Source organism: Dreissena polymorpha, chromosome 4, assembly GCF_020536995.1.
Source record: "Dreissena polymorpha isolate Duluth1 chromosome 4, UMN_Dpol_1.0, whole genome shotgun sequence".
In the NCBI taxonomy this organism is placed as follows: Eukaryota; Metazoa; Mollusca; class Bivalvia; order Myida; family Dreissenidae; genus Dreissena; species Dreissena polymorpha.
The window spans coordinates 124,253,058-124,281,038 of NC_068358.1; the positions used below are offsets into that span (position 1 = coordinate 124,253,058).

Below are 27,981 nucleotides of genomic sequence, written 5' to 3' on the forward strand. Positions count from 1 at the left end.
TATATGTTATGGAAAGTTTTTATCTATCACGTAACTATTAATCTGCCGTTTATCGTTGCAGGTTTTAGAGGCCGTCCCAGGGTCAGATAGAATGAAGCCTGCCAGCAAAGATTTCATCTATGCCAAGAGCTACCAGAATCACACGGCCTGCGAATGCGTTAAAGTGGAATTTACGTCGAAGTAAGCTCGCTTTAAAATATAAAATATTAAACTGGCATTGTTTTCCTAGTAATGAATATACAAACGATACGGATAAAATACGGAAATTCTTAGCATCTATCAAGACTATCGAACTATCAATCATCTTATAACGCTCAATATTTTCTCTTGGTATAAAATGCAATAAGTTTTGCCGCAGTCTCCATCCCCCTCAAAAAAATATATATGTATATATATGTATATATATAATTTTAATTACACGTATAATTTTTATGCTAAGTTGTTTACTTTAGTAGTTTTAATATAGTTGTTAGTTTTAATTGAATAAAATATGTATCGGTTTTTATTGCTATCGTTGTTAATATACGTCAGTTATTGCATTCCATTTGCTATGATTGTAACAATTCAATTGCAGCTGTGCAAAGTTTTGCCCACACTCGTTCAAAAAAGAGCGACCGGGTCGGGACTGCATATGCGACTGTCGGCATCAACATCGGAAGTGTCAGAAAATCATGCTTGGGCAAGAGGCATTGGACGAAGAAGATTTAGTGTAGGTTTGAATAACTCTTGATTAACCGTCCAGTTGCCCCTTATGAGTTGTGAGTTATATCGCCTTTAGTTGATAATATAGCCTGAATAGTGTATAACCTTTGCATATCCACCCAATGCCACCACAGCTATCATATATCATAAACAAGGTTTTAATTGTTACCGGTACAGTAAAGAAAGTGAGTATTAAATTGATTTATCACAGCTTCGTGCAATGAAGAATGAACACTCTCGAATGTAATGTTCATGTTATAAGTATTTGTGTATAGGTTTATACAAGACTTACTTTGAATCGTTTACTAGAAGTGCACATATACCTTTTTAGGAGAACTATATAAATGAAACATATCGTATAATCAATAGCATATAGTTTATTTGTAAATGCGATCAAATATTAACTATTTGTGTATTTTAACTTACAGGTGCATAAAAGAAGGCAAGTGCATAGTTCCGGAATGCTACGCAGGCGAGTTTAACGTTGCAAACGGTTTCTGTCCGTTTAGCACCCGCCGCAAACGAGACCGAGACAGGCTTTAGAGAATTTGGGGGAGATGTATATAGGGATCCGGACCACAGTGGACACCGCCATCGCTTGCCCAACGATTACCTTTCATTCGCTACTGTACATGGCTTAGAGAGAAGCCCCAGCTCACGTTTATTAACTCACGTGATTAAACACATTCAAAACTCAACGCACTCTACCATCTTCATTTCCCGTGTGGTATTGCGGGAAACCATTTGTTGTAAACAGGTCTCCTCTCCATACGTGAGCATGAAAATAGTTCACATTATTTTAATAAAAATAATGTGTGGATTAATACATTATTATGTAATCATCTAATTGACATTCATTTATATGCATGTATTCCATAAACTCATTATGATTACATTTAACAAGAATCTGGTCATCGTGCCCAACGCGGAGGCGTATATAGAGAACAACGAACGGCAACTCTGCACTGAGATAATCCGCAATTGTGGAAACTAATAAAACCTTTTCTCAGATGCAAGAAAAGAATTGTTAAGACTAAACGTTTATTGTTTTGCGTTATCTACGGGTGCCAAATATGAACTACAAGGGTGTAGCCAAGCTCTGTAATAGGCCTTGAATATATTATGTCTGCGGCAGAGCGGAGACGGATAACGTTTCAGGCACTATGAATGATGTGGATAAAATATATATACTAAGCATCGCATTTGTACAACGTACATTGGTCATCTCTTCATCTGTATATAGTGTACTAAGTTATTTGTGTTAAATGTTATCGATGTTGTCTGGCGTCTTAAGAGCTCCAGAATGCTGAATATGGAGACGCGAGATTATGAAGACATTTTGGACGACAACACAGAATTATTACATATAAACGAGATCTGTTGTGGTTTGGTTTTCATCGCATATTGTTATACGCCAGGTCATACAACGGGGCGTACTGTGTGGACACCTTATCATTAAAATAATCGTTTTACCAGAAAAACATTTATATATATATGCATTTATTAGTAGCGGTATATCATGGACCTCAAATCGATTTTTTGTATTAAACATGTGTTGAATACATGAAACAGAAAATAAAACAATTCAAAAGATTGCGTCTTATTGTTTCGGGATACGCAGTCCGTATACGAAACTAATAGTTGTGTGGAGTTAATTATTTAAAAACTAGAATGTTCAGTTAATTATACAAAAAGACATCACATGCTTACAGTTTTAACAAAGATTCAGCAATGAAAACAATTTACTGTGACTGCCATTTGTCAACAAAGTATGGCATTCGCGTTAGACTATCAATATCACATTTCCACCTGCTTATTGCGCTTTAAACACCCTCTTATGGAGGTTAATTCATATGCAAATTTATTTCGGAATCTATTAATGCATTGTGGCGTTAGCTATTATTTCCCCCCAAAAGTAGTATATTGTAATATGTAATCGTTACGGAAACGCTTGTTTATGCGTGAACGTTCATTATACAGCTTCAAGTTTCTATAAATTTTTTACAAGAATCGTTGTAAAATTTTAGAAAGACATTAAGGACGAACTGCAACGCCCATGCCTTCATCTATGCACGTCGCATTGTGGTTTTTTATGTGTGATCTAAAAGCGCAGAATGGTATTATGACGTCAGTAAAAAGGATTGCCTGATCCCAGCTCCAAACAAACGTGTAAGTACGAACAAAACTCAGGTAGTCCTTTACAAACAAGCCTAAACCCATGTTTTCGTACATTCCTGCGGTTCGTCAAAAAATAATACACTTCTAGTTGTTGCACATAGCAGTAAGGACGTCGTATTATATATTATTATTATTTAATTATATATTATAAATCTTTATATAATGTAACAATAAAACAATGTGGGCCTTAAATGTGCGTTGAGAATGAAACGCCTTGATTAAACTATGCAATATACGTTAAAATAATATATAACAGATTTAATACGTAATATATAATTAACGTAAAATAGGAAACTTTTAAAATTTTGTCTTAGAAAACAAGAGAACAGATTGGATCATGAAAGGATCACCTTAGAAACAAACTAATTGGTATAATACTTGCGTCCTTTGTTTGGGGATACTTTTGACGAAAGCCGCTTAATTGGAACCGATCTTGCTATGCATGTTTTCATAAATATATTTCACATTACGTTTGTTGCATAAAACCAAGTTTGTAGCTTGTGAGGGTATTATTTTAGCCAATAAATTTGTTGAATTTATATCCAAATCCGCGAAATCAATTGTGTTTATGGATTAGTACAAAAGATGTTGTTAGAGAAAGGTTGTACATGTACACTTAATTGTTTTTAACTCATTTGTACCTATGATGCTGCAGGCAATACAATCTTGTAGGTGGAATAAAACCCTGAAAAGATACATTATACAAAAACATAATGACTCTTTTTTAAGAAAGTGTTTGGATATTATTCGCGTACATGGAACTTATCATCATTAATATCTTTACACACATGTTTTATATTTCATATTAAAAGCTTATAGAGTTTCTGAGATATCGCCCTGAAAAGTTTGTGACAGACGGACGTACATAAGAACGGTGGAATGGACAATGCCAAAACTATATCCCTCCGCATTTGGCGTGGGATAATAATTGTGTTATCTAACGCTATGTACGGTAGCTATAAAATTAACGCACACATTTTGCGAAATATATCCCTTGTCGGGTTTTTAAAGTTATTTTCGTTAACATTACATTTAAAGCGGGTATATACGATCTTGTCAAATATTTATTGATTAATATAAAATGTGTAAAAAACTTATTATACATATATTGCAATATAAACTAAAATAAAAGTTAAGAAGAACATGTGTCGAAAAATGCTAAATAAGCCAGATATTTAATTCTGAAATCGAAAAAGGCTGTACAGCCGAATTCACCAGCATGTATATCATGCATGTACGATGTGAATCTAAATTTAGTTTAACGGTTCATTTGAAATTCCTGCAGCGATATCGATTCATACGACACATGAACACTTACTAAAAAGACGAATGCATCGGTTATTGTAGGAAAATAATTACGAATTATCTTCGTCACAATCGGCTCGGGGCGCTAATTTGTATTTGCTGTATTTTATAAAATTCGCCTTAAATGTATCATTTTTCTTGCATAGTGTGTGTTATTATAACATATTTGTATCAATATTTTACAATTCAGCACATATAAAAATCGTATATACCCGCTTTAAGCTACCTTAACTTAAAACATGATTTATCTACCCACACTGAAGTTCTTGCCAAAAACCTTTTTGTCTATTTATTAGTAAAGTGCCATAGGCCGTTACTAGACTGACCTCAAACGTACATCCTTACTAGCTCTGCATATAAGCAACCTACTCACAAAATGTAAGTGCAATACCATCATCGAAACTCAATTTATTGAACGGAAAACATTGTACAGTGACATTGACCTTTACATGACAAGTCCCATATGCAATCCAAGTAAAGACCTAAACCAGCTTGCTTTATCCAAAGGGTTTTCCAGATCGTTAAATGCAAACACAAAGAACTAACAGTTAATCACACGTTTGCTGCTTTTATAACTGTTACAGTGATGATGACCTTGATCCCTATATTACAGTGATCATGACCTTGATCCCTATATTCAATTCTAAGTGGGTCTACATGTAATCTACCAACACAAACATTCAGCGAAATATTTCCATCTTAACTAAAGTCATACAATTGTTGTTTTTTTTGTTAGCAGACAGTAACCTTGAAAAAGACCCGACAGGCCCTAAATGAAAACCCTTGCCAGAACTCCATGCACGATTGCCAATATGCAAAAATACTGCGAGTAACCATACAAATTATGACCGCTAAAATATATAGAAGTTCGAGCATGTTTTCCATTTGCTTCGATATATGTTTAATTTAATATGAATTGCTCAGTGAATATGGGTAGTTTTACATGAAAATTTCTAATATATTTAGACCAATTTGTAATTTATCACGCGATAAACCGGAAGACAATTTAAGAAATGTTTACATACGTATCTTTTTTAGAAACAACGCTAAAGCGTATGATATGTACTAACTCCTGAACGTTGTCCCAAATAAATTTATAGTATGGTGGCATTGCATTGTCTTCAGATAAGAGGCTTCTGAGAATTTAGAGCACGAACAAGAAATGTTACAAATATAATATAATTCTTCATTATCACAAATGTTTTAATAGTAAATTACAAAAAAGTGCCTTCAAATGAAGCACTTTAACTTGATTTGGAATGATGGGTTATTAAATAGCTCCTTTGGAAGACCGATGCGCCACACATTAAATACCAAATTATTGCTAGATAACTGAACCGTTCACGGCGATTATGTTTAAACCGCCTGCCTAAAAAACCTGAATCCCCCATCTCGAATATCCAAACGCTATAAGGCCTTATATTTCTTATCCAGTGGTTAGATTTAAAAGGAAATGTATGGATATTATTGTGTCTGTGTCAAAGGAGAAAAACCGCGGACAGCAGTAAAGTATGAAACATGAACAATGGGAAATGATCATGCAATTATGATGTCAATTGTTATAATTCTTGAACACTGCATCTCAATGCGATGTGATATATAGACCAATTAAGTTTTATGTTTAAACATCTTATAGATTTCGAGTTATGTCCTTAACAAGCAATCAGAAACAACACATTATTCCAGTATAAACCCCTCTTACTTTGTAGTGTGCTGGCATAAAATATTATGATTTTTTGTAGTCATCAAACACCTTTTTCGTGCACCTATTATAGAGTCCAAGTATATCCGTATTTTCGTTTTAATTCTTTAAGTTCAGATCTCCAAGTTCATCGTATACGAACTCGTTTTGAGTGCATCTTGTTTCGCGAAGTATTTGCTTACACTACTGAAAATGAACCCTATCAATTTGTAAATCCTTAAAAGAAACCTACACTCCGCTTCCGTAGTTAGGAATCAGAGTTATGAGTGTATCAAAATGGCACAATTTATAACGAATCGGAATGTTAGTGAATTTGTACAAAAATTATATTCAGTGTAAAAATAAATTTTGGAGCATGTCCTGCAAGAGTGTTTTCTGCGTAACAAAATGAACCAGAAGTTGTAAATACAATGCCAAGATAGTTGAATCGATTTACAATATCTATTGTTGTATTGTTGTTATTTTTAAATGTATTTGTAAAGAGGTGACTGCCTTTACAATCAAAGCGCTGACGGCACTAAAGTTGTTCGCTATTGCATAATTTAAAGAGACCGTCAACTGCGATTGACGAAAAAAGCAAAGTTCTTAAATACCGTATTTTATTTACACTTATTAGTTTATATTGATTAAAATATCACGACTGATATATCACATAACTTGAACAAGAGGTGTGTTTGTCAGAAACACAATGCCCCCTATTGCGCCGCTTTGAAGCCATAAATTTGACCTTTGACCATGAACGATGACCTTGACCTTGACCTTTAGCCACTTAAAATGTGCAGCTCCATGAGATAAACATTCATGCCAAAAAATAAGTTGCTATCTTCAATATTGAAAAAGTTATGTCCAAACTTTAACGAAGGATAAAGTTTTAGGAACGAAAAATACAATGATATTTGACCTTTGACCTTGAATGATGACCTTGACCTTGATTTTTCACCACTCAAAATGTGCAGCTCTATGAGATACACATGTATGCCAAATATGAAGTTGCTATCTTCAATATTACAAAAGTTATAAAACTTTAACCAAGATTAGAGTTTTGTGACACACACATACAATGACTGACTGACTGACACAATGACAGACAAACAGACAGGCAAAAAACAATATACACCCGATCTTTCGATCCGGGGGCATAACACTTGTTAGGTTTTCATATTTTCAGTATATTCGGTAATAAAATTGTACTGGGTTGTGTACCAGGTAACTAAAAATTAACTATAAATAACGCAAGTAGAACGATCATCATCGTCACGTGGTTAAACCAGACATTCAAATTGTGCATGCGTAGTGAATTGTATATATTTAATATATTAAATGATCAATCGACTTGCGTTATTTATAGTGTGTTTATCGTTATGTCACCTATTTTCGCGATGTACTTTCGATTTCACATCGCACACTTTTATTACCGACTATACTTAAAAAAATGAGCTTTTTTCAAGTAATGTAATATACCAGTTGTGATATTTTAATCAATATAAACTAATAATGGAAAAACACGTCTTTTAGAAATTTTCTTCCTTCGTCAATCGGGTTGACGGTCCGTTTAAGACGCAACTCATTTTTCAAAATTAATCGCAAGTTTTAAATGAACACATATCTTTCAAATTAATGTTTGTCACTCTATACAGTTTACTGTTATGACATGTTAGTGAAATTGAAGATAATAATATGTAAAAGTATTTACTATATCAATAAATATGTGTTAAATACATCAATAAAACTCAGTAAAATTCAAAAATGTATGTATGTTAAAATGTGTGAATAGTTTTCACAAACTGGAAAATACACTTAATTTATTTTTATGAATCAGGCTGTTCACACTTTTTTTGCCCTTTCATAAATCAAACACATGTAAACATTTACTTTTGAATTTATTATGCAATGTCCCTCCAGGATTAAATAATTAAAATCGAGGCCTGTGAAATTAACAACTGGCCTGTAAATTATTTCTCCTCGTAGGCCAGTCTGGCCTGTAAATTGTGACGGTCTTTCGCCATGTCTGCTCTGAACTCGTTGTTGGGTAACTCAAAAATGACTTTATTCATAGATTCACACATATATAAACCTCAATACAAATAACTCATGACTGCATGCTTTAACAAAACAATACAAGATGTGTTCCTTACATAACAATACGTGACATCCCAGTTTCTTTCTTTTTTTTAATTATAAATACATGATACATCAACTACCGTATCGTTACATATGCGAAAAGGTATATGAAAGAAAGAAAATAACATAACCTGCCGTAACACATTATATACATCTCTATTCATAAAATCATAATGGGACTTTGTCTTCTAAACCTCGGAGTTTTAAATTGTTATTGAAAATGGAACATTCCATCAGAACACAATTCAATTTAATTAATATAGAATTTATTTGATATTGACTAGTAAATTGAAGTTCATAAAATCAAGTAAACAATTTTACAACATGTACGACAATTATTATTTAATAAAATAAATGTTCCCTAAATTTCCACAAAATTGTCGCTATTATCTCAGATTCAGGCTTTGTTCAGGACAAATGTTTTTCTAACAAATGCCAGATACACTTAACCTCGGGTTTCAGCTAGTATATGATAAAGAAAACTGTGATCACAACGAAAACAAGCTAGAAAGTAGATACACCTAAAAAACAATGAAGTATTGGATTTCTGTGAGAAGACAACTTTGTGCGGATGCAGCAGATGCAGTGGTTATCGCTCCTAGCGTAGTTAAGAATAGACTTTCTTGCAAAACTCCCTCTTAAAATTAGTTGTCCGCTAACGCGAACAACTTAAAATTATAATGTTAGACTTTTCAGTATTAACCACTAGTTTACATTTGTGACAGTAATCGTATTAATAGATCCAAGCCGTTTTGTAATTATTCAGCGATTATCATATATATTAATTTATTTATTTATTTATTTATGTTACTTTAAGTTATTTATTTGTGTTACTTTAAGGGGATTACTTCTCGAACTTTGTTTTGGGTCAGACAAGTGTTAAGGACTAACGAAGTGCTCAGTTCAGTTAAATAGCCACTATACTAAATTGTTTGATAACATAGATATATTATTTGTCATAATAATACAAATAATGAATAGGTTAGTGATCATTTATAAGAAATGGCATTTAGGTAATGATGAATCGGTAAAAAAATATATGACGATAATGATGAATATCCAGGAAGGGGATAAAAAGGAAGTCCGTATTTCCGCAATCCTTTTCGATTTTATATTTTCTCAAACCGAAAAAACAAGTGTTTTGTTCGACATATTTATTTTGTTATTGCAAATACATTACGATAAGTGGCTCTTATATAATCATAGTCATCAAAACGAAACTATTGGTAATATTTGGACTAAGTTATTTCTATTACATAAATAAGATGATATTCTTGCTAAAACATTGCTAACACATAATATACATTTGCGTTTGACTTCGGCGGAGTCCTTACATTGACATTCACAAACAATCAAATGTGTTGTGTTTCATACACACTTTGTACTTACACACTTTAATATAATGTTAACAAAGAGCAGTATTTAATATTACGCAATAGTAAACAACTTGGGTGCTTTTGTCGCTTTGATTATGAACTGCATATATGCGCACGTTTGGACGTTATGTAACACAAGATTGTTCTTATTGCATCATCGGTCCTTTGCCAATAGATCTGTCACGCTTGATATGTCAACAGTGTACCGTATGCGGATTAGTATAGCCGGTAATACAACTCCGAACAGTTAGTACAACGCTCGATCATTTTCCGCACGCCGCGATGATGATGCAACAGACCGCGCGTGTGATGAAATATTTCGTGTTTACAAAACATAACGTACAATCGCAAACAGTATGAATGGAACAGAAGAGTAAGATTGTCTAGATTGCATACCGATAGTCTTCAAAATATCTAATCTGTCCATGCTTGGATTATGCGATATTTAAGGCTTGTTAAAGATGTTACAGCATGTCTACAATATTTTCAACCTAACTATTATTATAACGTATTATTTAAATATACTTTTAGGTTAGTTATCATATATATATACGCTTGAATAATACACATGTTCATACAAAGGAAAAGTTTCAGATGATCTGCTCATTATGAGTAAATCTTCTCTGACTCTTCTGTCGTAAGAAACCCGCAAATTAAAACACAACAGCCAATATTTGGATAAAAAGCAACGTGCACCGAAACAAACGAAATACGGGTGGGAGTTTTTTTCCAGTTACAGCCTTTTGGAGGGACAACAGCTGTATATAACTAAAAGTCAACATGGTCTTTGTGATGCCCTATCGAACTGAATTATAACACAATTATCGCAAAGCTATTGAAGGAATGAGCGCATGACAGCAACATTATACAATCTGACTAAGTAGTTAAACAGAGACTTTCATACCAGAAATACGCGTCCAAAACATCAGCGTCTTAGAAGATCGGACCAAGGACAAGGACAAACAGAAACCGCCGGTATCATTTCTCTTGAAGATTTCTGGTAAAAAAAATTTTTAATTTTAATTTGCTCTATGAATGGTGCATTTTTCGGTAATAATGTACATACTTCATTCCTCGATATATACATTCGAGGCTTCTGACGGAGGAGACAAGGATGGCTATGATTTGAAGTGCAGGCTCACGGGCAAGATAAATCGCTTTCGGGCATTTGCGTTCTATAATACGCCATGATTTTTGTCCAGCACAATAGACTCGCAACCAACCGGAAAATGCCGTTGTATTATTTATTTTTGCTCTTTTCCAATAAGCGGATATCAGCGGCATTGTCCGCTACAAATTTGACACGTAGGTTTCCAACAAGTTTCATCTTTTTCTAACATGGCATGTTGTTGCATACAAACATGCAAGTCGCTTTAAAATAAAACATGTGTTACAACCAAACGTTTGTGTGTTTTAGTTTGACTGGCCTCCAAATGCCAACAATCTCTATATTGCATGTACTTTCGCCTTCTTACATCATCTTTCCAGTACATGTTTTTATATAAAACACAAGTGAATAGTAAACGTCTGTATGCAACGAAGGGATCTTAGTCCGAAACAACTGCACAAGGTTAGTATTTTCAATTATTTTTAATAAATTTGCTTTTGTTTGTATGATTTGTTAATGTAGGAGAGAATTGTCATTGATGTCTTTTTTTAAATATAACGTATACGCAGTCGTTATCGTACCGTATCGTATCTAATAGTTAGGTATCGAATTGGTTCACATCGATATACTATATTATGACATCTGAAAAGACCATTGAAAGTGGGGATAAGCATTCATTATTTTTTAAATACAGAATAATTTTTATAAATTTAATATAATGTTAATTTTTATTATTTTTTAAATGAAACTCGTTGCCGTTAAAAGCAGTTTAATAAAAGCTATTTACATCAACACTGATCGAGCCGTTTTATTGCAAAATCCCTTCTGTAGCTTATATTGATTGAACATCGATGTTGCATCATCAAGTGACTAAACATTCAAAAATTCAAATATTAACAATGGCAGATGCAGCGGTTTTGCGAATCAATTGGTGTTGAATTTCAAAAAAGAAAATACAAACCATGTGTATCCGCAAAAAGGTTTTGATATTTCAAGAAACATAACAGTTAAATATATTTTTTGACATTTAGACAAAATTGTTAAGATCAACTGATAATGAACTTTGATGTCTGAACCATATCTCCACTTGAATTTAAGTGTAAAAGTAAATAGCACAACATTACTGAAAGGTTGAGTTCAATTTGAAAGACAGTTTGTAAAAGTGCGACTCAATGCGCATGTGCTCGCCTCTATGTCCCACACGTGCAAACATAAGTGTGCTCTTACTTTTCGCAGTGATCGATTATTTAGTTACAGTCATCATTGTTTAAACAAACACCATGTGCTTTTACTTCAGTTAACTTCACCCGACTAGCGTCAGTACAATGAAGAGGTAACAGCTAGAGATAATACTACCCTGGCAAATGAATCTTTAATTGTTTCTAATATAAGGCGATACGTTTATAGTTTTGCAATCGTACACATGTAACCATATCTTTAAAATACTTTTTTCACAAATAAATATTTAATTATTTAATATATAACGCAAAGGAACTACTATATTAAAAATTGAACCTTCTAGTTATGTAAATGAATTTACTGTAGCTCTCAGGCCCTTAGTTGCTTATAAAATACTAAAATTGTCTTATGCAAATGGTGAAACGTCAGCTGCATGAAAAGGAAGGAAATTATTTAAATAATTGAAAGTGTAAATATATAATAACGCAAGGTAGTTTACTAAATATGTATAACGTAATTGAAGTAAATTTTCGATATAGAAAAACTAGTACCACAGCAAAAAAAATATTTAAATGCTGTATTTTTTGCGCTCCACAATCCAAGTTTGAGGTTTCAATATACAAATTATTATACTAACGTAAAAAAAGAATAAACAACATTTCATCGAATGTTATGAAACGCTATTAAACGGGCCAGACATTTAGGATCCAAAATCTTTCAGACGTCTTAAAGCAACGCGAATGTCGAAGCAACTTGAAAGCAAATTGTAATATAAGATCTTTCCGAGCACAAGTGCTTTCTAGAAAATACTAGGGTGGTGGTATTGGATATAATGAATGCTTTATCCCAACATTTGGTCATTACAGAATGCTTTATAACTGAGAAATCTTCAAAAAGCTTTTTTTTCCCTGCCATCTCATTTGTTAAACAAGAGCTTTTTACTCAAAATTACATTAAACCTGCTCTGCAATTATGAGTGTCTTATTGAAATCCCAGCTGGGTACCAAGCTCCTGTTGATCATAACGGCACCATAGCCGTTCTGGAACAATGCGCTGGAATCTCAATGACCCGGTGCTATGTGCATATCTGATGTGAAAGAAACTCATACACTCGTGTGCCACAGCAGTTTTGATTTTACCAGCAGTCATATTACTTTGAAGTACGAGTATTACAGTTGAACCATGCACTGTTGGAAATATTTCAAATTCTCATTACGCAAACCATACAGTGCACTGTTTTTTCGTAATATTAACATCAGGTGCTAGATAAATATTGTCAGTGGTATGGTTTATACATCATCTGTTACTGCGCCTGCATCTATCTTTACGTATCGCTGGTTTAAAAACACACGCAACACGCTGAGTGTATTTCTCCTTTAACTAGGCCATGGGGAACCCAGCAAACATGCACATATGGGTCCCATATGGGCTGTTTCTGGGCAAACCCATATGGGTAAGCCCATATGGGAGTCATTTGGGACCAATATGGGCTAGCCCATATGGGAATGCCCACAAGGGTCCCATATAGGTCCCATATTATTGCGCTATCGGGAAAAAATATGTAAACTTGTATTTATTTGATTAAAAACTCATTTCTTAAAACGTTTGTAGGACTAACTTGATCTAAACTGCTAATATTCTACCCAAAAATAGAAAATCAATGCATAAGCAAATAATATGCGGCCCATATGGGTCCCATACGGGTCCCATATGGGAGTCATTTGGGAGCTATATGGGCTTGCCCATGTGGGAATGGCGATAAGGGTCCCATATAGGTCCCATATTATTGCGCTATCACGAAAAAGATGTAAACGTGTATTTATTTGATTAAAAACTCATTTCTTAAAACGTATGCTGGACTAACTTGATCTAAACTGCTAATATTTTACCCAAAAATAGAAAATCAATGGATAAGCAAATAATATGCAGTCCATATAGGTCCCATATGGGTCCCATTTGGGCCGCCCAACAAAGGACAAAATCAGCTACCGGGCTGTTTCTGGGCAAACCCATATGGGTAAGCCCAAATGGGAGTCATTTGGGACCTATATGGGTTAGCCCATATGGGAATGCCCTTAAGGGTCCCATATAGGTCCCATATTATTGCGTTATCAGGAAAAAGATATACACTTTTATTTATTTGATTAAAAACTAATTTCTTAAAACGTATGTATGATAAACTTGATCTCAACTGCTAATATTTTACCCAAAAATATAAACTCAATGCATAAGCAAATAATATGCAGCCCATATGGGTCCCATACGGGTCCCATTCGGGCCGCCCAACAAAGGACAAAATCAGCTATCGGGCGCATATTTTTTTTAAATTCTGCTTTTGATATGGCTTTGTTTTGTATAATGTATATACTATGATTAATATGAAGTTATTTTCAAGAGATAATTTCAATTTAAATAATCGCGCAGAAAAATAAAGTATTTAAATAATATGCGCATGCGCAGATGTTAATTCCGCCTCGCGAAAACATTCAAAACAAAAACACTCGAAACGGTAAGTTGTTAAATTGTGATATTATACACGTAATTATATATTTCTTTTGAAATCAGATATATATTGCTGATCACGCATTATTTATTTATCTGTTACTTCAATGAATGCCTGTGTGTTTAATAATTTAAATTGCAAATTATTAGATTTCTTCATCGCTTTGCCTTTGTCATGTTTTTTCGCGACGTATGTCGTAACGTTCGTTTGTCGCCATAGATCAATCTCTTAGTTAAACTGCTTAATTCAACTTGATTCTGCCTAAAATTCAATACAAACTATTTATAGCAGACAGGCGCATGTCTGAAAAAATGGAACACTAAATTAGTAATCATGCTAATGCATGAGAATCTTACTTATCTCATACATTGATAGGGTGCTGGAGGTTTCGGTAAATGACAAGTTCGGTAAATTGATTTATATAGTAAATGCCGTGGAGGGTTCGGTAAATTGGTTTTTATAGATGTGGTATACCTACAACGAGGTGTTATTATTAATTTAAACGTATAATATATTTTATATATAATGTTTTTTTTATAGGTCTTTGATTACTTGCACGCAAGCCAAGGTTGTCTGCTGTGGACAAATTTTAATGATTATTTAAACACATATTTGCAGAATATTTAAAAAGTCTGTGTATTAAGAAATAATTAAATTCGTAATGTTTATTGTACACATTTATTTCAGAAAATAAAATATTCACCACCACCTGGTTTGCCAACATCGTCTTTACATGGAATGTCCAGCAGTGCATGACAGAGGCCGGTCACTCCCATTAAGTCCAGCTGAAGGCGCTCTCCAGTTCATAGGACAAAGTAACTAATTTTTGTGCTTGAAATTTTAACTTAAAATAATTTCAGTTTTGGAATTACTGCTTATAAAATGATAGTTAATTACATAAATGATTGATGTAAACAGATAATCCAACTGAAAAACATATAAAATACACAGTCATTTAGTGATCTATAATAATACATACTTCTACTAATAAAAGAAACAAATTGACGTTGACGGGCATATAGGTGCAAGTTGCTATAATCAGCCCTAGCCGCACAACAGCTGTTGGGACAAATCGGGCCCGCCGCCGTTATATAGGCACACATCCGATATAATTATATAAGACCCAGCTGTGATATATATTATTGTCAACATAATTTTAGGTAAAGTTTTTTTTACTCTGTCTTCAGATGCAGCTACACAGATTTTAACGGTGTTGGAAACAATGAGAGACGAGAACAGGGAAATGAAGTGGATGCTGCAGCGGCTCTTAGCTAGGTCAGCTACTGATGACGAGCCAATGCAACTGCCAGAGAACATCAGTCTTCCATTTGGAACATTTGAGCAAATGGATGAGTTTGAAGAGCATCTTGGTGATGAAGCTACGATCCATCTTTTCTAGGACTGCTGCATAGTTCAAGCTTTTTTATCAAATATATTAAGCAATGTTGTAAATGTATTTGACAGTTCTTTCTCCATTGATCCTAAACCATTCCTTTAAGGCTCATCTTCTAAGAAAGCATACAATCTTTTTTATCTGGAAATGAAATGGTATATATTCCTTTGCAAAAGTAGAAACAGCATTCCAGTTTTTGAAGGTTTTAAAAGACATATATATATATATATATATATATATATATATATATATATATATATATATATATATATATATATATATATCATGTGCAATTATGAAATACACTAGAATGTATGAAGATATCAAAGATAATAATATGGACTTGTTCTCGAAAAAGGATTTGCCATTTATTTGAGTTTTGGATTTTTTGCAGGGTTTTTAATTTCTAGTTTATAAAATATTTTGTTTAGTCTTGCAAGTATGTTTTCTACAAATGTTCTTTGAGTACATGGTGTGTTATTTGTATTGGTTAAAGATTTAATATGCATGGGTATGCTTTTGAGTAATGTGTAGTACATCAGGAAAATACTATTCTGTATATGTAATATATATTTTATATCAAAATAATAGAAGTCCTTAATTCTATAGTTGTATAACTGGTCAACATATATAATGTTATAGAAAAACGTCTTATTGTTTGATGTTATGTCTTTATTGTTCCATGAAATAGTTTTACTGTTGGTTTGGGTTTATAGATTATGAGTATCATTACTCCATGCGGATAGAACATTAGATAGAAACATGTTTTTGTAAGCAACTTCATGTAAAAGCGGATATAACATTAGATAGAAACATGTTTTCGTTAGCAACTTCATGTAAAATATTTTTGCTGATGTTACATTCAAAAAGTTAGGAATCACCATATTATTTTAGAATTCTCTGGTAGAATAGTTAACTTGGGATCCTCCTGCTATGTATGTATGTATCCATGTATATGTGTGTAATACTTTATGTGAATAAAAGTTGAGAGTACTTTAATAAATTTTTAAAGTCTTTTAACAAAAACCTTGTATTTCTTGTAGGATAATGCTATTTAGCTCTTGAACCCTTTGATATCGCTCTGTTCCAGCAAGAAGAAATAGATAAAACATTAAAAAAATGAAATTGGAAGTACATATACAAGAATCTTTTGTCTTATGTTCAATTTGAACACAGTATTTCATGTTTGCAGCCTACATATTATTTCTAACATAACCTGAATTTCCATTAATGCGTTGTCCAAAATTTTACAGGCTCTGTGTACCCATATTGAATACAATGCTACCAGTTTGTAGCCCATATTTAGTACAATGCTGCCCGTATGTAGCCCATATTGAGTATAAGGGCTACCCGTATGTAGCCCATATTGAGTAAAAGGGCTGCCTGTATGTAGCCCATATTGAGTAAAAGGGATGCCCATGTTGGACCTATATGGGTCCCATGTGGGCACCTATATTGGCCCCATGTGGGCTGCCAACATGGGACCCAGATGGGAAGTGCAACCGGGCTCCACATGGGTCCCATCTGGGCTGCCCCATGAAAGCTCCACATGGGTCCCATATAGATTGTTTGCTGGGAATGTTGATAAACGTTTAGTGAAACACTTTTTAAGTAGAACAAATATACATGTATAATTAAGACATTATTCTGAATACTATTGGCAGCGTATTAACTTTATTAGCAACGATTCGGAAAAGTCTATAATTGCCTAAGGTTCGTTAACAAAAAACCACTAATAAAGCTCCAAGCTGTTTTTAATAAATATTTCATCATTTGTTTTCCTTTGAAATTATACTTAAAGTTCGTTTTGAGCATGTTTATAGAAAATGTATTGCGATCGATATAAACCCTAAACAATATACCTTAAAGAAGACTAAGATTATGTCGTGATTATTTACAACGTTTTCGGGTTTGATATTATTACTCACTTTCTCAAAGTCACATTGAATTATTCTTTTCAGATGTTTTGTTTTTAAAGTGGTCGTGTTCGCCTTGTCGCCTCACGGTTGTCGTTCTGTCGCAATACATTTAAAATGTGTTTTTCTATTCACTCTCATTTGTCACGTCGTCCACACTTCGTTTATGCTGTGTCTTCTACGACTCTTATCGACCTTGGCATCAAAACAACGTTAATAAATCCCCAATTTAGTGCCCTGTCTGTTAATCGCTATTAATCGTGTTTAAGGTCCAGCGTATTCACTGCGTTTGCCAGTAACAAAGAGGAGCGATATGTTCAATGTCTAAGTGTGCAAGCGATGTGTTTTGAGACACACTTGCATAATGGTTTGGAGTCAAACATTTATCTCTATAATAAGACTGGCTGACTAGGACGTCTGCTACATATTTTCATTAAAACAATTACCAACGCAGGTATAGACTAATGAATGCTTTTTTGCACGGTTGTCTGCCTTTGTTGCTTCGCTGTTCATCTGTAAGGTTCTTACAACGTAACTTCACCATATATGTCCTTACGCCATTAAAACACAGCCATTTAAATGGCACTCTGCTATTTAAAATCCAATCTCCAAGTGTGTTATCGTACTTTATCACGTCACCTTAGTTCTCATGTACGATTGTTTTTCAACTTCACAAGAGTCAATGTATGTGGTGAAAATCTGAAGAAAAACTTCATTCTGTCGCACGCGGTTACACGAGCATGTTGGCATAGAGTTGCATTGCAAGCTTTGTACAAGGTTCTATTGATTTTTTTGTATTTTAAATTATTATTGGTGATGCGTTGGCGGGGCGTTGGTAAGTTGCTCTTGAAGCATTTCTAGGACACTTCTTCTCCGAGTTAAAATCTAACCCAACATATTAATTGCGACGCTGTTCTCTTTCGTCTGTGTATCATCACTTTAGTAAATTTAGGATCATTGTTCTGGTGCTTCAGGATAAGAATGGTATGTTGCATTGGAACGTTATCTAGGTCGTACTTAAATCAATCGATTGTTTATAACCCTATAGATAACCCTATAGTCTTACTGGCAAACATTATAGTTTCCGGAGTCTAGGCGCGTCTATGAACTAATGTTCTATTTTTCAAGGGGGGCAGTTATACGCCTGTTCTACGTCCCCTTTACGTTCATCTAGTTATATCTGCATTTATGTTACCTTCATAGTTATTCAATGGCGTTCTAGCTATGAATCGCCGGGTAAACGTTTAGCATGTTTAGCCAAAACAATTTGTCTATATTAAGTTACAGTGACCCGGACCTATTATCATTTACCATTAGCTCATCTCAAAACACACCATATGCAATGTCAAGCTACATCTGGGCAATTATCTGTGTAGCTTCAAGATTTAGGCTCCATTTTGTTATTGAGCCGATATGTAGTTAAGTGTGTAGTTGTTTAGTGTAATCATCAGCGATAGTTTGTCAAATTAATGGATGAAGCGCTCCTAAATGATCTATGTCATTATCCTTGGTTCCCATTGGTCCGACGCTTATGATTGGTGGTTTGTTTGGGTTTTTGTTAACTCTAGGTTTGTTTTTATTCGCATGTTTGTGTTCTATAAATAGATTGTGGTTAGAAATTACAAAATGTTTGTTTTTCGCATGCGTTTGAATGAAACTTGTTGAAATAAATGACTTATACAGCATTTGATTAATTGTATCATGAACTTTTAAACAGATACACACATATATGAATATGGTCATTTATATTTAAATAATGATACCACCGGTCTAGAAAGAACATGGCCGACATTTCATTTTTAATCTCAGATGATGCTATTGTTTTAAATTTAAAAAAGATTAACTTATCGTTTATGAATGTAGATAAACTATTACTCCTGAAAATATTAAAACATGACCACTGCACATTTTTTAAGGTTATTTTTAGTGAGCACATTACACTCCCGGACCGATGTTACGGTCCGGAGCGACGAGACAACGGAATGATAGTAATTCACTCCATAAATAAACACAACGGCTTTGTTTGAGAGGGTGTTTTCTTGAAAGCAACCATTTCATAGATGTTGGCAGATATTGAAATTGTCATTAAATGCTTTATATTGATTAATGTAAACATTGGGTCTAAAAAGCTCCAGTGAAAAAAACAATTATTATATTAAAGAAATAAAAAAGTAACCCTCAACTTAGCTCGAACCACTGACCCCTGGAGTAAAAATCTGCAACATAGACCATTTATCCATTTGTGCTCATACAATCAGTGATGTATTTTATACTTTATGTAAGCAATCCTCAACAACAGAACTCTCCAAATTATTCAATCGTTTTGCGTTGCAACGCTTTATAGTTTTCAGGTTTTTAAATCGTCAAAAGATGCATATAATTGATATTTTAGAGCATGTTAAATGTTCAGTATTACTGTTTCCTCACAAATATCATAACTGCAACGAAAATGTGCGAATCTGAAACAATTGTTTTTTTAATTTTGTCAATTTACCAAAACGTGAAAAGGTCCCTTTAAGTAAATATTAATGCTGATTGTTTAATAGCTAAAGATTTGTCGCGCTGTTTAATGGAATCTCGACCAGCCGCGATCATTCGAATATCCCTTCAATGATTTGAGTATGACAATTAAGTTGCTGTTTAAGTTCAGTTTCTATACAATACAGCATATAATATGCCGGAGATACACGATTTCACACCTTGTTAAAATGACGTTAAATATTGTTCTTTTTTTTCAAACTTGTTTCGCCTACAACATTATTATATTTTGCAAATATAACACAACAATACGATAGTTTTCTTTGTATTGTAAGGAAGGTACGAAGAATGGCCTTTAATTGTCATGCGCCACGACATCACGTTAAAGTAACCACGGTATAGAAACCGCATCGTGTTATTGAGATCGATCACAAGTCATGAAGTACGTGGTGTTGAGAGAATAAGAGTGAGGCAAGACAATGTCTTTAATTTTTTATTTCAATTAAAGAAATTGGATGTCATGCTACGCGAGTGTCTTACCACAGTCATACAGATATGTGTGTTCAACTAATTGGTAAACGTCAGTGTCACGGTGTTTTAATGCGTATTCGTGTTCTTTTATTAATTATGCGAGAATTGCACTTCGCTGAAAAGGAATGGCTACATTTAAATGCTTGGAGTCATTGTATTTAACCAGAGAATGAAATGTAAGCCATGCAATCAAACAACAGCTTAAAGGCAATGATCTTGAAAACGCGTTTCCGTTAGGATTTAAACACGAGCTCTGACAATGCCGATGAACGATACTAAAACACGGTTTGTTCGCGCTGGTATGAACAGAAAAAGTTGTGTAATCTAATTTCAGTTACGTCATTTTCAAGTATTTTGTGCAACACTCAGAGACGTGAAAGAAAAGTTTAAAAATCTGCTTTTTACATCTCTGTTAGCATCACGTTGATGCGCGGGTTCTGACAAAATATTGATGGTTCATTGTGTTATCGGTTTAATTTTGCTCTAAACCACTCGAATTATTTTAGGGTTGTGACAGATGTTTTCATACTTAAGATCAAATGTGGGTTTTCAATTCTATGCTAGTATAATAAAAATATACAACATTTTGAAGTTAGCGCTAAAACATTTTAATAGTAAACAAGATGTGTTTGTGAAACACAATGTCCCCCTATATGATGTTTGACCTTGAAGGATGACCTTGACCTTGTGAAGGATGACCTTGACCTTTCACCACTCAAAATGTGCAGCTCCATGAGATACACATGCATGCCAAATATCAAGTTGCTCTCTTCAATATTGCAAAAGTATTCATAAAATAAGCGATTTGGGCCACATATATATGACCTCTGACCTTGAAGGATGACCTTGACCTTGACTTTTCACCACTCAAAATGTGCAGCTCCATAAGATGCACATGCATGCCAAATATCAAGTTGCTATCTTCAATATTGCAAAAGTATTTATAAAATAAGCGATTTGGGCCACATATATTTGACCTCTGACCTTGAAGGATGACCTTGACCTTGACTTTTTACCACTCAAAATGTGCAGCTCCATGAGATACACATGCATGCCAAATATCAAGTTGCTATCTTCAATATTGCAAAAGTATTCATAAAATGAGCGATTTTGGCCACATATATTTGACCTCTGACCTTGAAGGATGACCTTGACCTTGACCTTTTACCACTCAAAATGTGCAGCTTCATGAGATACACATGCATGCCAAATATGAAGTTGCTATCTTCAATATAGCAAAAGTTATTGCAAAATGTTAAAGTTGGCGCAAACAGACCAACGTACAGACCAACGTACAGACCAACGTACAGACCAACAGACAGGGCAAAAACAATATGTCCCCCACTACTATAGTGGGGGACATAAAAACCTCTGGAAGCGTTTTGACTGTGTAAGTTACATGGTAAGTGTATTCATCGTTAAAGAATTGTTTACAAATCGGAATTCAGCCTCACCATATTTTAATCTCGTGTTTCTACCATCTAACGTTGCTCAGCTGAACTCAGCGTCAGCTAACAGTTGACTTCATGAATACTTTACAAGTGATGCGATTATATCAGTAGTATTTCATTGAAATCACAGGCGGTGTGGTAATAAACCTTACGTTTAAAGCACAAGACAGTTATGGAAGATTGCACTGGCATTTCAATAGCCCTGTGATCTGAGCATATCTGTAGTGACATTGAGACGTATTAAACCCCTTGTCCACAGAGCACGATTCATATATTTAATCCGTTATCATAATTTACAATTGTTGAACGATGTTCATGTTTGCAAGAAGCAGACTTCATCGGGTACGACTGCCAATAACATTTTAGCGGATGTAATAAATAAGTATTAACCAAATTTTACGAACAGCTGTGCACATTCTGCAACATGTCACATTCTTTCTTGACAGTATGGTATAATATCGAAATCAGTACTGATCAAGTGACTTGTAAATTTCTGGTGACATTAGCTTTATTGCATCTGTGCCTAGTTATATGAATGTCTATGTCGGCTGCTTGTTATCATGTTTGTAAAATATGCTCTTTTTTGGAACACATTTTAAACCCCGCTTGTCGTCGGAAGTCCAGTTTATCATACACGTATGCTATTGAAGCACCAGAGCCGTTCTGGAAGACTTCACAGGCATCTGAATGCGCCGATCCCCTTTGCGTATCTAATGCTAAAGAAACACTCAAACCAGTATGCTCCCGCAATGTTAATGTAACTCGCAGTCAAATCGTTTTAAGTAGGTCATTAGAAAATGAACCATATACTGTTGGACATGTTACTCATTCTAATTAATCCAACCATTTCGCTGTTTTTGCATGTTATGCACCCCAGGTGCTTCATCACTGATGTAAGCTAATTGGTTAATCCATCATCTGATACTGCTCCTGTATCGTAACGTTACTCTGGTAAACTTACTTGAAAACCGATCTGTGCTGCGTTCATTCCCCATTCTATTTGCCCATTACTATGCCCCCTAATAATTTCTTGTGCTGTAAATCAAATGCAGCAACCACTTATGAAACACTCCAGATGGCCATACGACATATTATTCGTGCAATATGCTATGATCTAAAGTTGTGCTGTATTCTTGGTCTGATAGGTGCATATCCTTCCATCAACGAAATAACACTTACTTGGAATATTTCATCAAGCACTTGATATTATGTCAACGGTAAACAATACAAACATTTATGAAATTATTGCATGCATTATTTATTAAAACCAAGTGCAGAAACGTGTGAGAAACTCGGACAAGGGTATGGGTAAATTATACAACCATAGCCGGTCAAAAGCATTGCACAAATTTAAAATGAAAGTATTAGTAGTAAATCTTTGACATACATACATAAATTTTAATGTTTTTGTACATAAAAATTTGAATAAAATTATTTTAAAGATTGTTTGGATGGTAAAAAACTTTACTTGGTTATCGTTTCAATTAAGAGCGTGCTTCAATTCCGTTTTTGTTTAAAGTCAACAAAATGATATTTAAGGAACCTCCTAAATAGTCATAAGAATAATATTTAAAATTAATAGGAAAAAAAAACTGAACATTTGCAGCAATACTATGTTGGAATGTTTAATTTTAAATGGGCCTTTCAAAGTTTTAATCCATTATGAGAAGTAAAACAGCTTTTCAAAGACACAGCATGGGGACTTAACATATAAATTATTAATTAAGTATTCGTTCATACAATTGGCTCTGTGGCCGTTGTCTGTTAAGAAAAGTGCAGTTCGTTTGTCATATATATCTGGACATCAGTTGCAAATTATTGAAAATGGTCATGCTTGTGTTTCGGTTGTGCTATGTTAGATTTATGGGATCTTGTGATCAATTATCAAATCAAATTTTTCTTTTGAAAACTGTTTAGGTCTGTATGTATTGTATTGTATTGGTTTCTAGATAAAAATGAATCGACATATTCACATACTCAGTCAACGTAAAAGGCCATCAAGCCTGTTAATTTAAAAAGGGCTTGATCAAATTAGAGTGTTCTCAGATTTCATTCAATCGGTTGTCGGTATAGACTTGTGCAGCCAATCAAGGATATCATTCTATACTTGCCACATTTTTTCATTTACAAAAACGTAAAGAATTATAAACGAATGTTTTCACTTAAATTTGCAAAAAATAGAAAAGATATTTATGGCAAACATATGAGCCTTAACTGCATTGTGTACGCGCGAAACTGAATTGTATCACTATGGATCCATTTTAACACTTTTTATAGGTTCCGTAACATAACCATGTAACTTACTTTATAGCAAAACATGATCAGTGGTATGTCAGTACAATTCCTTACATAGTACCAATATTGGGTTTATTGCATTAAAAGTCGTACAACTGATCAGTAATGGATGCGCCTTCAATAGTGTTTTTTTTTAAATTGCATGTTCTTGAATGCTCAACATAGTAATAATATTTTCTTTAATCTTCATAAAGTTGGAAATATATAACGGTTTATATAGCATATTATATAGCATTTTTAGAATTTTCAAAGACGCCGGGCAGTGAACACACTAAGTTGTCGTTTTATACATACACATAAATTTGGTGTTATGTAATGTCCATAAATACGATTCACATAGTATATTTTACCTATACTTCTAAGTAAACGTGTATAAGTTTATCGACGTTATGTTAATATGTTTTCCTAGTATTGTTACTTAAAAGTAATCTTATCCATTTATCACTTGAACTTTACTGAATTTATTTCCTAGTCCCACCGTTTCTGCTTTTACGGTGCCTTTTTTCCAACATCATGTGCATTTTACAACACAACTGGAAACACGAATACTATTATTGCTTGGCCAAAGGTGAAGCTTGATAGGCATCTTATCATGCATTACGTCATATCCACCATGTCACGCACTTATGACGGATGATAATGAAGACAACATTCTTTGAAAGAATTTAATCCCCTAGCCAGTCGCCAGAGAGTTAGTTATTTTAAAATGTTCGTACATGGCAGTCAATGGGTCGCACATTAGACGTTACGTACAATAAACGTTTAACCACAATTAAGTGTGATTACGATTCTTAAATGCTTACTCAAATGAAGTATTGTGATTTCCTAACATTATGTAACAGTCTAGAAATACAATGAAAGATCGCTGTTTGTCACGCATAAATGTTTGTGCAAATAAAGCCTTTATATAATATTTAATAATCTTATTCTAGAATAACACATTACAGTAAACATAACATGGGCATCGGTCGTTTAAAGTTATTTGTACAAGTATGAATCAATCATTTTACCATTACCTTACTAACACAGAACAGTCAATACAACATTGACATCGGTCGTTAAACAAGTGAGTATAACTCGCCATACCATAATCTTAGCCCGTGTCATTCTCCAGGAAATCATTTCAGTTGGTCAAGCTGCCTCTGGGTTTGCTATCCTTAGTTTCAGGAAGAGCATCAGTATAACATTTACAACGATTACAATCTGATTAAGTTAATTGTAGCTAAAGTCATGCCTATCTATTCATATTGATTTTAGATTATAACTATACGTTTAGCTTTAAAGTTTTTGTACCATTTCTGTTCAACCGCTTTGTTGGGAAGTACAGAGGGCACATACACACGTGACCTGTTACCGAAAGTATTTTTCCCATCGTCGGACCCCACGTTCATTAAATAAAGCGTTAAATCTTCATTGTCATATATCATGTAGTAAAATCGGAAGTTACGCCCTGGGCTACAGCGATAATTCTTATCTCGATTAACTTTCTCGTTCCACAACTGAATTGATTGTGACGAAAAGTATGAACGACGTTACGAATTCCGAATAAACTTATCAATGCCACATTGCCTGTCACGACTTCAATTCGGTTTTGACTGGCACAACTACTAAAGTAAGTAGAAAGACGACCATTTGTACTGTCTTCCCAAACATGTTGTTGCAAATTACTGACGTAAAGAGCCAAGGTGAATCTCACGCCACAAATGCCACATTGACTTTAACGATTGCTTAAGTGAATGTCAAGATTGTGGGTAATCACTGTAGCTGACAACGATGTGTGTAACGTCATTTGTAAAATAATGCCAATATTTCGGTATCTTATCTGAATTGCGTTGATGACCGCCGATGCATCGTGACATTTAAAATGATAACTATATCTTCAATGAAAGTATTAAAACGATGTATTGGTTTACAAAAATGACAATAACTTCTTTCAATGTATAAAATGCATTTTTAATAGGCCAATATACATGTACATAGTTGTGTTTTCAAGGAATCAAGTGTACACGTGTAATGCCTTCGGATCAATCTCATTCAAACAAATGAGAAGGTATTATACACAATTGAAAAGAGATTGACCTTCGTTCTTTAATGTTTGCTCATTAAAAGTATTTAAAGACAATAATGTGTTAAGATTGAATGAATACAAATAGTGTAATTTAGGCTGAAAACGTTGCATTCTTCTACATTGACATAGAAAATTCATAAAGTTAGTTTAATGTGTTAAACATGATCAAATGTCACAGATCTGTTTTGAAGAGCGTGATCAGTTACCAAAGTAAAGTGACAATGTGGATTCTTGAGATCGTTCATGAATTGTAATAATTATAATTAATAGTTTTGTACTTAAAATAATGAAACAACGCAAAAAGCCACTAACGCACGAATTCTAGAATGACGACCGGGAGTATATTATCTAATTTAATTCAGCCGTAAGAACAAATCTTAAGAAATTAAATCGCATATGACTTTTAGCGGCTTATCAAGATGCTTGCATTATGCAAAACTAATTGGTTATAAAATTAAATGTATTTCGGAATATAAATCTCTCCATCGTGAATGACACAAACAAATCTGCATTTCATTTGAAAAGGTGTCTGTAATCGAAAACATATTAGAGGAAAACCGTAAAGGAAAGTTCAATCCCTCCCACGACGAGAGCAAACATAGATTAGTCCATAATGCTCTGTCAATGGGTTTATGCACTGTGTACGTGTACAAGAGCATGCAAATTACATCTGACGGCACACCTAAATTTGCCATGCATTACAAATACCAGTTTGCAAGGGAGGGGTTTGGGAAAGATTGCATATGATTTAAAATCAAAGAAACCATTTGCAAAGGGTGCATTCAACACCAAAAAAAACGAAAACTGGGAAGACATTTTTTATAAAAGGCAATTATCTTTCCTGTAAAAAGGGTCATTTTATGAAAAAAAAATCATTACTAACCATGTTGCTTCTTTATTTTTTTATATTTGTAGTTTATATATCTGGAAAAGACTCATCCCATATGATATTTTATAAAAGCTTGCTATATGCAACTAGTATATTAGTATCGCATGCTTTTTAGGGTAAAAGTTATATTCCTTCTATTTAGCAAACACATTTTGTTAATGTCTAACCAAGCTCAGAGAAGAATTGTAGATGTAATACTCGAAAGGTGACTTTGTATATAACGATGTCATGAACAGATTAAGTATGACAATAACTGTGTTGCCTAGTGAACACGACTATCAAACGAAATACTAAGCATGAATGTACTGTGAAAGACACATACATTCCCTGGTGTTACAACCCAACGCAGACGTGCTATTCGTTTATTTTAACGCACACCTCCGAAGAAAACTACATTTAAGTAAATTGTTAAAAGAGAGAAAGGTGTATTTTTTAAGTTTATCCGTTAAGTTGTTTTTAAGGACACACTTTACAATTTTCACACGAAAAATGTTTTCTCAGTTAAGTGTCGTGCCTTTAAATTTTATCATTTCCGCTTTCTGGTGTTTTGTTTACTGATAGCATTTGCGTCATCAATGCATACACAACCGTACAATTATTCAGAATATTGCATGTCAAGTGAGGGAAGAAGTAAATTATTTCTAATTAATTATGATGACATTAATAACAGAGAGAATCATAAAGACGTCTCTGTTGCTCGTAAGCACCAAAGCATTCTAAGACTTTCAAATAAAGAAAAGACGTATGGGCTAGAACAAGAACTTCAAAGTTTATAGATACACAGGC

The 27,981-nt window shown here is 33.9% G+C and overlaps 3 protein-coding genes across 4 annotated transcripts in view; all 3 read left to right on the forward strand.

Annotated features, from left to right (window-relative positions):
- Window positions 1–27,981, forward strand: part of LOC127875882 (uncharacterized) — a 223,695-nt gene that overhangs the window by 92,861 nt on the left and 102,853 nt on the right. The window lies entirely within an intron of this gene.
- LOC127875883 (uncharacterized) overlaps window positions 1–27,981 on the forward strand; it is a 158,863-nt gene that overhangs the window by 29,002 nt on the left and 101,880 nt on the right. The gene's annotated exons all lie outside the window — the stretch shown is intronic.
- The window catches only part of LOC127875881 (uncharacterized), a 47,111-nt gene continuing 29,947 nt past the window's right edge, over window positions 10,818–27,981 (forward strand). Inside the window, exon 1 of one of the 2 annotated variants that reach the window (XM_052420620.1) lies at window positions 10,818–10,954. The gene's annotated coding sequence lies outside the window, so the exon portion shown is untranslated. The remainder of the gene's footprint in view (window positions 10,955–27,981) is intronic. The other variant, XM_052420622.1, reaches the window with a different exon arrangement.